The sequence below is a fragment of the Nymphaea colorata genome, chromosome 13 (genome assembly GCF_008831285.2).
Source record: "Nymphaea colorata isolate Beijing-Zhang1983 chromosome 13, ASM883128v2, whole genome shotgun sequence".
In the NCBI taxonomy this organism is placed as follows: Eukaryota; Viridiplantae; Streptophyta; class Magnoliopsida; order Nymphaeales; family Nymphaeaceae; genus Nymphaea; species Nymphaea colorata.
This window is the reverse complement of record NC_045150.1, coordinates 8,952,092-8,962,713: the sequence shown is the minus strand read 5'-3', so window position 1 is coordinate 8,962,713 and position 10,622 is coordinate 8,952,092.

Sequence of the window (10,622 nt, the reverse complement as noted above, 5' to 3'; positions counted from 1 at the left end):
GTATGCGCGAAGAAAGGAGGCCCCTTTCTACATTTTCTTTTAGATGTAAAGGCTTCTCAGAAGTGATATTATCATGGCTATATTTTAAACAGACTACAGAGAACAGCTTCATTCCATCCGTGTCATTTATATTGCTTTATTTGGTACGTTAGTTTAATATCGTAAAAATTGAACAGGTTACAACTCATGACTGTAGAATGCCTAGCAAACATTCATAAACTTCCAAGACATGATTTCAGGTCCATGTCATCTATATTGCTTTACTTGTTATGTTGGTTTAATATCGTGAAAAATGGGTACGTTGCAATTCATGAATATAGAATGCCTTACAAATAGTCACAAAATTCTAAGACATGATTTTAACGGGTAGTAAGTGAGAGAGCTGTTGTATAGCTTCGAGCATAGAAAGAAAATTGAAATTTGTTGGGACCAACATGAATCGAGAACTCGGTGGGAAACATAAGTAAATTGCTACTGATTTGACCTTGAAATCTATTATGTTGAGAAAGTGTTTGCTAGTATCCAATTGATTTTGTTCTACTTGGGGGCCACTTTTTCAATAACAATATCAAATAAGGACTCTAGCTTTGATGTAGTATTTGACTAACCCAATCTAGTTAGTGGTTATTTTGTTCCTCTAGTGTAAACTATGCCATAGATCAGTACTGTTACTCGCAAATTTACTGATAAGGAGTAGTTTTCTCTCACTACTTATAGATTAATCCATCCCGTATATTTTGAAGATATGATCGTTATTTTGGTTCTCCCTTTTATGTTGCCATAACTAGGGCCTTTCGGCGTATAATTATCATGAGGGTGTTCCCTTATAACTGACTTGAACATATATTTATTTGTTTTTTGTATGTTAAGGAGGTTTTCAATTGCATCCGTATAGGTTCAACCTTACCAAGGAAAATAGACAGGGGTGCAAGTAGAGAGCAACGGCTAACTCTAAATGTTTTAACTTAACATCTACCATCGATTAGAAAGTTCTATAATACATACAAAAAGCTAGATGGCTTCCATACACATATACATAATATTTTGGATTGTTCTTGATGTCAATTAATTAAGATTCAAAACACTTGGATAAGATGAAATGCTTAATTATCTTCCTAGTGCTTATTATCTTCCAACCAAAAGAACAAGTCCATGAAAAAGAGAACTAGGTCTCATGAAAAAAAGAAAAGGAAATAAACATCCATTCATTTTCCTTCCAATCTCTCCATTTTTAGAGGGATTGGAATTACATTAAAAAATCATTTCCTTTCCTTTGCATCCAAAAGCAGTTATTAGTTCTCATTTCATTTAACTCCATATTAATTAATCATCCAAACAAATGAAAGACATTTCTTTTCATTCCTTTCTCTCCCTCTCCCTCCATCTAAATAGGCTGTTAGGGTAGCGAATATATTTTCAGTGCTTCAAGTTGTTGCTCTCGCTGTGCTTTAACTTATGCATAGATGACAACAAAAAGACATTTGGGATTATGACGTGGTTTGCCTCCATGAATAAGTCATAGTATTAGTTGGCTCGAATTGATGACCCCCACATTGATGGCCACTGCCCACATCAACCCATCAAAAGTTTTATTAGAAGAATTCAAAATTGCATTAAGATGAAAGGCATATAATTCCACTTAAATCCAACTACAAATTTTCCAACTACAAATTTAAGGTTTCAAAATAGCACTTGAAACACATGCCCTACAAAGTCCCAACTTATCTCCACCCCTGGCCGTGGATAGGGCTTGGCCTTCAATCTCTCTCAATTGCTCAACCTCTAGAGAGAGAGAGAGAGAGAACAAGCAGCGGAAAAAAGGAAAAGAGAGGCTGCGCCACCATAACACACCTATTAATTTTTAGAAACAACCTAAATGTGACCCAATAAAGTGTTCACACGAGCTGTGCGCAATAGAAATTAATTGAATGCTTCATGTGTGACACTGATTAGTGATTACTTATAAAAGTTTCATAGGCGCAAAAAAATGCAGCTTTGAGCCTTCATTTGTCAGCGCTCCCTCGTCACAAATATCGTTACTGTTACCTGCGTGCTATGTAATTTATGAATGTTTGAAATTCATATTATGCAAAAAGTCGATGCCAGCAACTTTAACGAAAGTGTATATATTTTACAATTGTTTGTTTTTTAGGTCATGAACATAACTACCATATAACGCAGAGATAGTAAACTAGAAGATTGCTGTAACCTTGTTCAATTATATATATATATATATATATATATATATATATAATTAACCCGTTATTTTAGTCATTTTAGTGTTTTAATATTTTTGTTTTTTTAGTTGGTTTTTTCTAATTTTTAAGTCTTTTTTTCGCTTCATCAGCCTGACCTCAACCATAGCTAGTAAGACCATCTTCCATACCACCCGCGAGAAGTCTTCAAAATTTTGTCCTTAACCAATTGCAAACTAGTGGCCAAGCGGGTTCTTAAGCAAGCCCATACGAATCGCTTCAACCTTTCCAACAAGCTTATATTTGCAAGGTTGTTGTAGTTTCATGTAAGGTATGTGCCAACTTATTGGTTCATTTGTTGTGTTAGTTTTAGAGCTGGTTGTAAGCTATAGCATGGTTAATTTGTTCTCCTACTTGATAAGGATGATGAGGGTGATACTGTCCAAACTTTTGCCTTTTTATATAATTTCTTTTGAGCTTCGATGTGCATTTTGCCTCTGCAGCCCTTTCATCTGTATGCACACCTTTCTGCATTTTATTTTAGATGTAAAAATCGCTATTGTATAGAAAGTAAATCTCTCCTTATTCAGCAATTCCCAGTATCTCTTTCTCAAACCACCTACAAAAGTCAGAAATGTGGCTATGCCAGTAGGATGATGGAAGGCTCTGTATTAATGTTTACAATCCCACAGCTTGATTGTGACTCAAATGGAATTCTCTCAGACGACTCTTTCCTGTTGGTATGCTCAAGAGATTGTGATTTTTCTGTTTCCTCAATAGCAGGAGCTTGTGCACACCTTTTCTAGCTTCTCTTGTTTTGTCAGGCCATGTGCCTATGTTTTAATATGTGCTACATTATTTGCAGGGGTAAATGAGATCGGTAATTCTTAGGCTTCTTATGGAAGTTGAGGAGTCATCTATGGCTGACAACATGCTGCAGCAGAACATGTAGTCTAATGTACCTGATTGCTTCTCCAGGTGAAGCATTTAACACCGTTCATTCACATGAAGTCAACAGATCTAATTAACTAATTGAAGGGCTGTGCCTCATCTTTATGTTTGCACAGAAAGCTAAAAGGGATCAATCGTCCCTACCTCCTGATTAGAGGCAAGCAAAAAAAATTCAGGAAACATGGATCGACAACCCATAACATATGTATCAATTTTTCATGTCAAATGCCAAACTGCATCAATACCACTAAGGTCTCTATCTCTCCCTCATGGCCAGTCCCCCTTTGACTTTCTGGTTACACACAAACCCACATCCATGGCACACTCTTAGCAAGGGCCCATGGGTTCTATAGAAGATAGTAGAAAACCGTGAAGAAGACATTGAGCCACATATTTTAAAGGTCAACACGAAGTAGACGCTGTTTCGAAGGTCATCAACTGATTATGTGATTGATGTGCAAAGTGAAGAATGTTAATGAGTGTAAAGGTAAGGGATGCATGGTGTTAAGGTTTTCGGTATTCGGGTTTGGGTCTGAACCCGATCGAGTGAGCTCTGGTTTGGAGACTACTTATATCATTGTAAACCCCAATCTCGTGAGTTAATGAAGTTTTAAGAGAGAGAAGTTTTAAGAGAGAGTGTGTCTGGTTGCTAGTGGGCACCAGTCCTCCTCCCCCGTGGTTTTTTCCCTCTAGTTGAGGGGTTTTCTACGTTACATCCGTGTTCGCTCTCTATTCTACTCGCTTTTACTGTTTCTACATGGTATCAGAGCCTGGTTCGATGAAGGATTGCATCGTCACTGTTCAGATTGGACGGAGGATCCCTTGTCGTTGTTTGGAGGAAGATCCTCCGTCGCCCCTCTTTGCCACCGTGAAGTTCCGGTGAAAGCCCAACGCATGCTGACCATCTTCCGCCCGAACCCGACGCCTACTGCTCTGTCGCCGTCAGTTCCAGCGCTGTTGGTGTCTCCCCGTGGAACCCGTGGAGATCTGCCATCAACTGCCCTGTTTATGCCGCCATGAAGTTCCATCGTCACCCCCTGCATCATCCGGCGAGCTGGTTCAACCCTAGTTCTGCTGTCGTGTGTTCGTGCCCAGCATCGCTCGGTACCTTCATCGCCATGCCTTGCCTTGCCGTTGTCATCCAGCCCGATGCTGTGCTGCCGAGAAGTTCCGGCCGAAGCAGTAGCTCCCTGCCGCTGATCGTCGTCCTGCTCCCGCTGCTCCTCTGTTGCTGCTCTGGTGTCGTCGCCTGCTGTGTACCTCTCTCTCGTGGCCTTTCGAGTCTGTCTTGGTGCCGCTGGTGTCCAGCCTGCCGTTTGTGCAGGTGTACTCTAGGAGAAGAGATTGTATAGATACAGTGACTGATGGTGAGAATACTCTTATTCCGAATCTCAATCCTAGTTCTTCCTTGGATGACCCAAGTTGTGCTCAAAAGCAACCCGTTGAGGAAGATAGACAGATGGGAACTGAAAAGGAGGACCTTCCCATTGCTCAAAAGCAACCCGTCAAGTCATGTACTCAACACCCTATTGGTAACTGTGTGTCTTATTCTAGATTGAGTATTGATTACAAATATTTTGTATCATCTTTGTCTTTGGTTGTGATTCTCAAGAATGTTACAAAGACTCATAATGATCCCAAGTGGACTCATGCTATGCAAGAAGAGATGGAGGCCTTGGACAGAAACCAAACATAAGAAGTGGTAGAGATCCCTGAAGCGGCGCATCAGGTTGGGTCCAAGTGGATCTACACCATTAAGTACAAACCAAATGAGAATGTTGAAAGGTACAAAGCTCATCTGGTGGCCAAGGGTTCAGTTAGAAATATGAGATCGACTACTTAGAGACGTTTGTTCCTGTTGCGAAGATGAAGACTGTTAGAGTTATTATATCTTTAGCAGTGTTGAAGGGTTGGAAGATGTGCCAACTTGACGTTAAAAACGCCTTTCTCAACGGAGATCTTGAATAAAAAGTGTATATGTGTATGCCCCCAGGTTTTGAGAGACCTGAAAAATCATGTAAACTGAAAAAGGCTATGTACAGGCTTAAGCAGTCTCCCCGAGCATGGTTTGAACGTCTTACACTCGTAAAGACATGGAGATCATACCCTGTTTGTAAAGAAGATGGAGGGCAAAGTTACTCTTTTGTTAGTTTATGTTGATGGTATGATCGTTACATATGATAATGAAGAAGAGAGAGCAAGATTAAAAGGTTTACTATCTGCTGAATTTGATCTCAAGGACCTTGGCAAACTAAAGTATTTTCTTGGTATTGAAATTGCCAGATCAAGTACGACTCTTATGCTAAATCAAAGGAAGTATACCTTGGATCTACTGAAGGAGATAGGGAAACTAGGGTGAAGACTGCTTCCACTCCTCTGAATGCTGGACACAAACTCAATAGTAAGGATGGAGAACCTCTTTGTGAAGAAGCTAAGGGCAGATATCGTCTAATTGGTAGATTGATATACATCACTCTGACTAGACCAGATATTACCTTTACTGTAAATGTGATGATTCAGTTCATGCACACGCCTACGAATGTTCACTTGAAGGCTGTAAACAGAATCTTGTGTTACTTGAAGAGGAATCCTGACAAGGGACTTTTATATGTGAAACAAGGGTTTATTGAGATTGAAAGGTATTCAGATGCAGACTGGGCAGGCTGTATTGATACTAGAAGATCTACTTCATGATCTTGTGTCTACTTGGAGGGAAATCTAGTTGTTTGGAAAAGCAAGAGACAAGAGGTCGTTCCCGCTCGAGTGCAGAGGCTGAGTATAGGGCTGTTGCTACTGAAGTGTCAGAATTACTGTAGCTGAGGGTCTTGCTGAACAATCCGGTGTTACATGACCAAACAAAGTACATTGAGATTGACCGTCACTGATGTCAAAGAGTTAATACTACCCTCCATGAAGTCTGAAGATCAAACTGCTGATATTCTGACTAAAGCCTTACATGTAACTCCATTTGAGAGAAATGTATCCAAGTTGGGCATGTTTGATATGTAATGCCCAATTTGAGGGGGAGTATTGAAGGTTTTCAGTATTCGGATTTGGGTCTGGACCCGATCCAACGAGCTCTGGTTTAAGGACTACTTATATCATTGTAAACCCTAATCTTGTGAGTTAATGAAGTTTTAATAGAGAGTGTGTCTGGTTGCTAGTGGGCACCAGTCCTCCTCACCCATGGTTTTTTCCTTCTAGTAGAGGGGTTTTCCACGTTACATCCGTGTTCGCTCTCTATTCTACTTGCTTTTACACATGGCAACAACTACCGAAGACAGCAAAGGCAAAGGATGCAGGAATAGAGCAAGTGTTGGACATGCGTAGAAGATTTACTCAATCAAAGATTCTATTGAAATGGAAAGCATCGATCTTAACGTTAAAGATAATCATTGTAAATCAGGCACCATAAATCATGGTGAATGTAATATAAAATGGAATGGGAATCCTACTAAAAAACAAGATAAAAAGAGTTTTATTCCTGTGAATGTAGGACTGAACGACCGAACGATAAATATTGTGCTCTTGTGTGGTTTCTCACTTTTTCATCAATTCTATTATGGTATCAGAGCCATAAGGTAATCTGCAACCTTCGTTCAGCAATGCGACAACGACCAACAACACCATAAGTGAAAATCAACCTAACAACGGTATTACTTCCTCCAGCTTCCAAGCAATCTGCAGAACTTTCACAACATCAAATTGAATTCTGAAAACTATTTTGTTTGTGAGTCGCAATTCACCCCCATCCTCATGTCATGTGATCTTTTGGGATTTATTGACGGGACGAAGACAGCCCTTGCCAAGTTCAAGACTGGCACTACTGAAATCAATCAAGAGTACATAAATTGGCTTATGGCAAGACCAAGTATTACTCAGTTGGATCAAGTCATCCCTATCAGAAAATATCCACACAAATCAATGGTCTCAATTCGTCTGCTGAAGTGTGGAATGCCTTAAAGTCCTCCTATGCTAAACACACACACACTCACGGATCATGCAACTGAAATCTTAATTGCAGGATCTCAAGAAAGGGTCGTTGTCCATGGATGCCAACTTTCAAAAGGCTACATGTCCCATCAATTGGCAATAGCCTCTAAGCCAGTTGATGAGGACTATCTGGTCTTGTACACCCTTAGAATCACCCGAGTGAATACATGGCTTTCAAGACGAGTCTAGAGACTCGCAAGGAGCCTATCTGTCTCAATGAACTTCATTGTCTCCTCCGCATGCAAGATAAATCTGTCCGATCATGAAGAATCTATCGATCTACCCACACCTGCTGCAAATAATGTCACCAGATCCAATTATGGTAGACAGCAGAATAACAAAGGTAGTGGAAGATATAATTATCAAAATAAGAACAAAATAACCACGGCAGAGATCGATCTGTATGTAAGATTTGTAAAAAAATTGGTCACGTCACCAAGAATTGCGACACTCACACCAATCTTGTGAAGGATAAGAACATCAATCATCAAGCTTATAATGCAGCCTCTGAAACTTCCAATCAGCAAATTGGAGATGATAACTGGTATCCCGACTCAAGCGTGACCTACCATATCACTAGCGATATCAATAATTTATCAGTCCATTCTGAATATCAAGGAGAGAGTCCTTAAAGGTGGACGATGGCTCAGGTTTCGCCATTCTTCATCATGGTTCCTCTATAGTTTATAATAATTTAGTGTCAAATGCTATATTGCATGTCCAAGATGTAACAAGAAACCTCTTATCGGTCCAAAAATTTTGTAGGGATAATAGTATCTTTTGTTGAGTTTCATGCTAACGCATGTTGTGTGAAGGATCCAATGTTCCAGAAGGTACTCCAGCGAGGAACCAGCCATGAAGGACTCTACAAAATTTACCTTTTTAGTTCAAATAAGGAGGCTATGAGTGGCGAGAACTTAGATCCAAACCTCGCACAAGCCACTAGGTCACCCTGCCTTCATGAAGCAAATGCATAACATAATGAAGCAAATGCATAACATAATGATGTCAAAATTTAATCTTGTCAAGCTCATGCATACCAAGGGTAAAGTGAGCTTGCGAGGGGATGTTAACGAGTGTAAAGGTAAGGCATGCATGGCAACGACTATTGAAGACAGCAAAGGCAAGGGATGCAAGAATATGGCAAGTGTTGGACATGCCCAGCAGATTTCCTCAATCAAAGATTCTATTGAGATGGAAAGCACCCATGTTAACATTAAAGATAGTCATTGTAAATCAAGACCCACAAATCATGGTGAATGTAAATATAAAACAGGATGGGAATCCTACTAAAAAATAAGATAGAAAAAGAGAGAGATCTATTTCCGTGGACGTAGGACTGAACGACTGAACCACATTAATTATTGTGCTCTTGCCGTGTGGTTGCTCATTTCCTCATCAATTTTACTAAAGAAGGCAGTTTGGGAGATCAACAGTTGATTATGTGATTGATGTGCAAAATGAAGAATCAACCTGGCACATTTTATGGACTTGTACATCCTTAAAATATTCTCTTGACTTCAGCACGGCTGCATGACCAGGTTGGGATTTTCACAGACCAAATACAACATATATGAAACTATAGAATTTCTGAGTGTCAAAGACAATATAAGGATATTACACAACCATAAAATTTAAGCAAGAAAAGGCATGTGACAATTAGATTAGATTTTTTTCAAGTTTTCAACTAGTGATGCCCATAATTGACAACTTTCCTACCTCATGAATATCAAAGAACCCTGCTCCTATGATTCCTCAAGCAACTTACAAACATGATTCCATATCCTAGACAATTTCCCTAGCAAACAACAGGTAACATGATTCCACATCATAGACAAGTTTGTACTGCACAAAAGGGGATGCTCAGCAGCCCTCAACCAAGACAGAGAAAGATATTAAAAAAAGAAAAAAGAAAAAACGAACAATAGAGAAAGGGGTGCCCCTTCCTTCATGCATTAAGACAAAGGGCCTGCAGAGCAGCCCCCATTTCAAGTGTGGAGGCGATGGGCAGAGGGGGGTGCACAACAGCCCCTTGGAAAGAGTGAGAGAGACCTATGTAATGAATCTAGTAAAGGACGTTTTGGAACTTATCGAATTCAAAGAATGAGTTAGACATAAAGACATGATCGAACAAAACGGGTCACATGAAATGCAGTTAATCTTAAGACTTAAGCTAATCAAATCTGGTCACATTTGAAAACCAAAAAAAAAAAGGTCAAATTCTCGTCCAAATGTCTTACTAATATACCCAATGGATTCAGATCCAAAGAAGTTAGGCCCAAGAATACCTGGGTCGTATGGCCAAAACCTGATATGCAGGCAATATCCCTATTAATGATTGGGGGCAAAAAAGTTTGTTGCTTTGTGATTATCTTAAAGCTAGTTAATTAACTCATCAGTTACCACGGTGATGGAAGGAAAGGTAGAATGTGTGAACTAATCTCCCATGAAGAATGTAGGAAAACTAGATTACAAATATATTAGAAGTGACAATGACAAAAACAATATACGAAACCTTTTCATATTGGCAAACATACACCAAATTAAAAGTTTTTGTTTATTGTTAGCAAAATAACCATAACCGGGCTTTGCTTAAAATTCTTTTTAACATTAATAAAATCATCACATAACTAATTTAAACATTTTTAGGATAAATAAGTTATATAGATATAATTAATCATGTATTTAATATCATTTGGAAACTTAAGAGAACAAATGCTAAATTTTGGTCTTTTCAATCGGCAAATGATAGTTTTTTCAATAATATATAATACAAAACTTAAGTGTACCTTTTTAACAATATCAAAAGGTTAGTTGTGCATGTTTTTTTTATGATTAATTCTTTAGCCGTCTTTTGTTAACTATTAGTTATTTAAGTGCGTAAATGGAAAGGATGGCAGCAGATGAAAAGAAATTTGATCAAATAACCGGCAAAGTCAAGATATGTCGTAAAACAAGCACAAGGATGAGTGGTTGTTTCTTAGCTTAATTTGTCTTTTCCTTTTTTTCTACTTTTATTACTGTAAATAAAGGAAGAGGGAGGAATAATTCACTCTCCCCGGTGGGGTCAGTGTTGGGGCCAGAGTCTGTGTGACATGGTTCTCCACTCTTCCTAATGAAGCTGCAAAGAATCAAAATCAATAGGCGATCGACTTCGCTTATCCACTCGTGTGACGAAGCTGCAAGGAGATTTAGAACTACAGAACCTTCCTTGCCAAATCCTATCTACCCAAAAAGAAGATCAGTTTGTGTTAAATTCTGGTTTGCATGAAATAGTGAAATGGCTTATCCACTCGTGTGACGAAGCTGCAAGGAAGATTAGAATATCCCAATCCTTGATTCAAATATTTATATCAATCTTCTTGACAACATTGTCCAAAGAATAATTGAATATCATAAATTGCTTATATAGTACACAACTCTTTTCCTAAAATCGTCCACAATCATCTTCCCGAACCACCAATCATACATCCACCATTTATT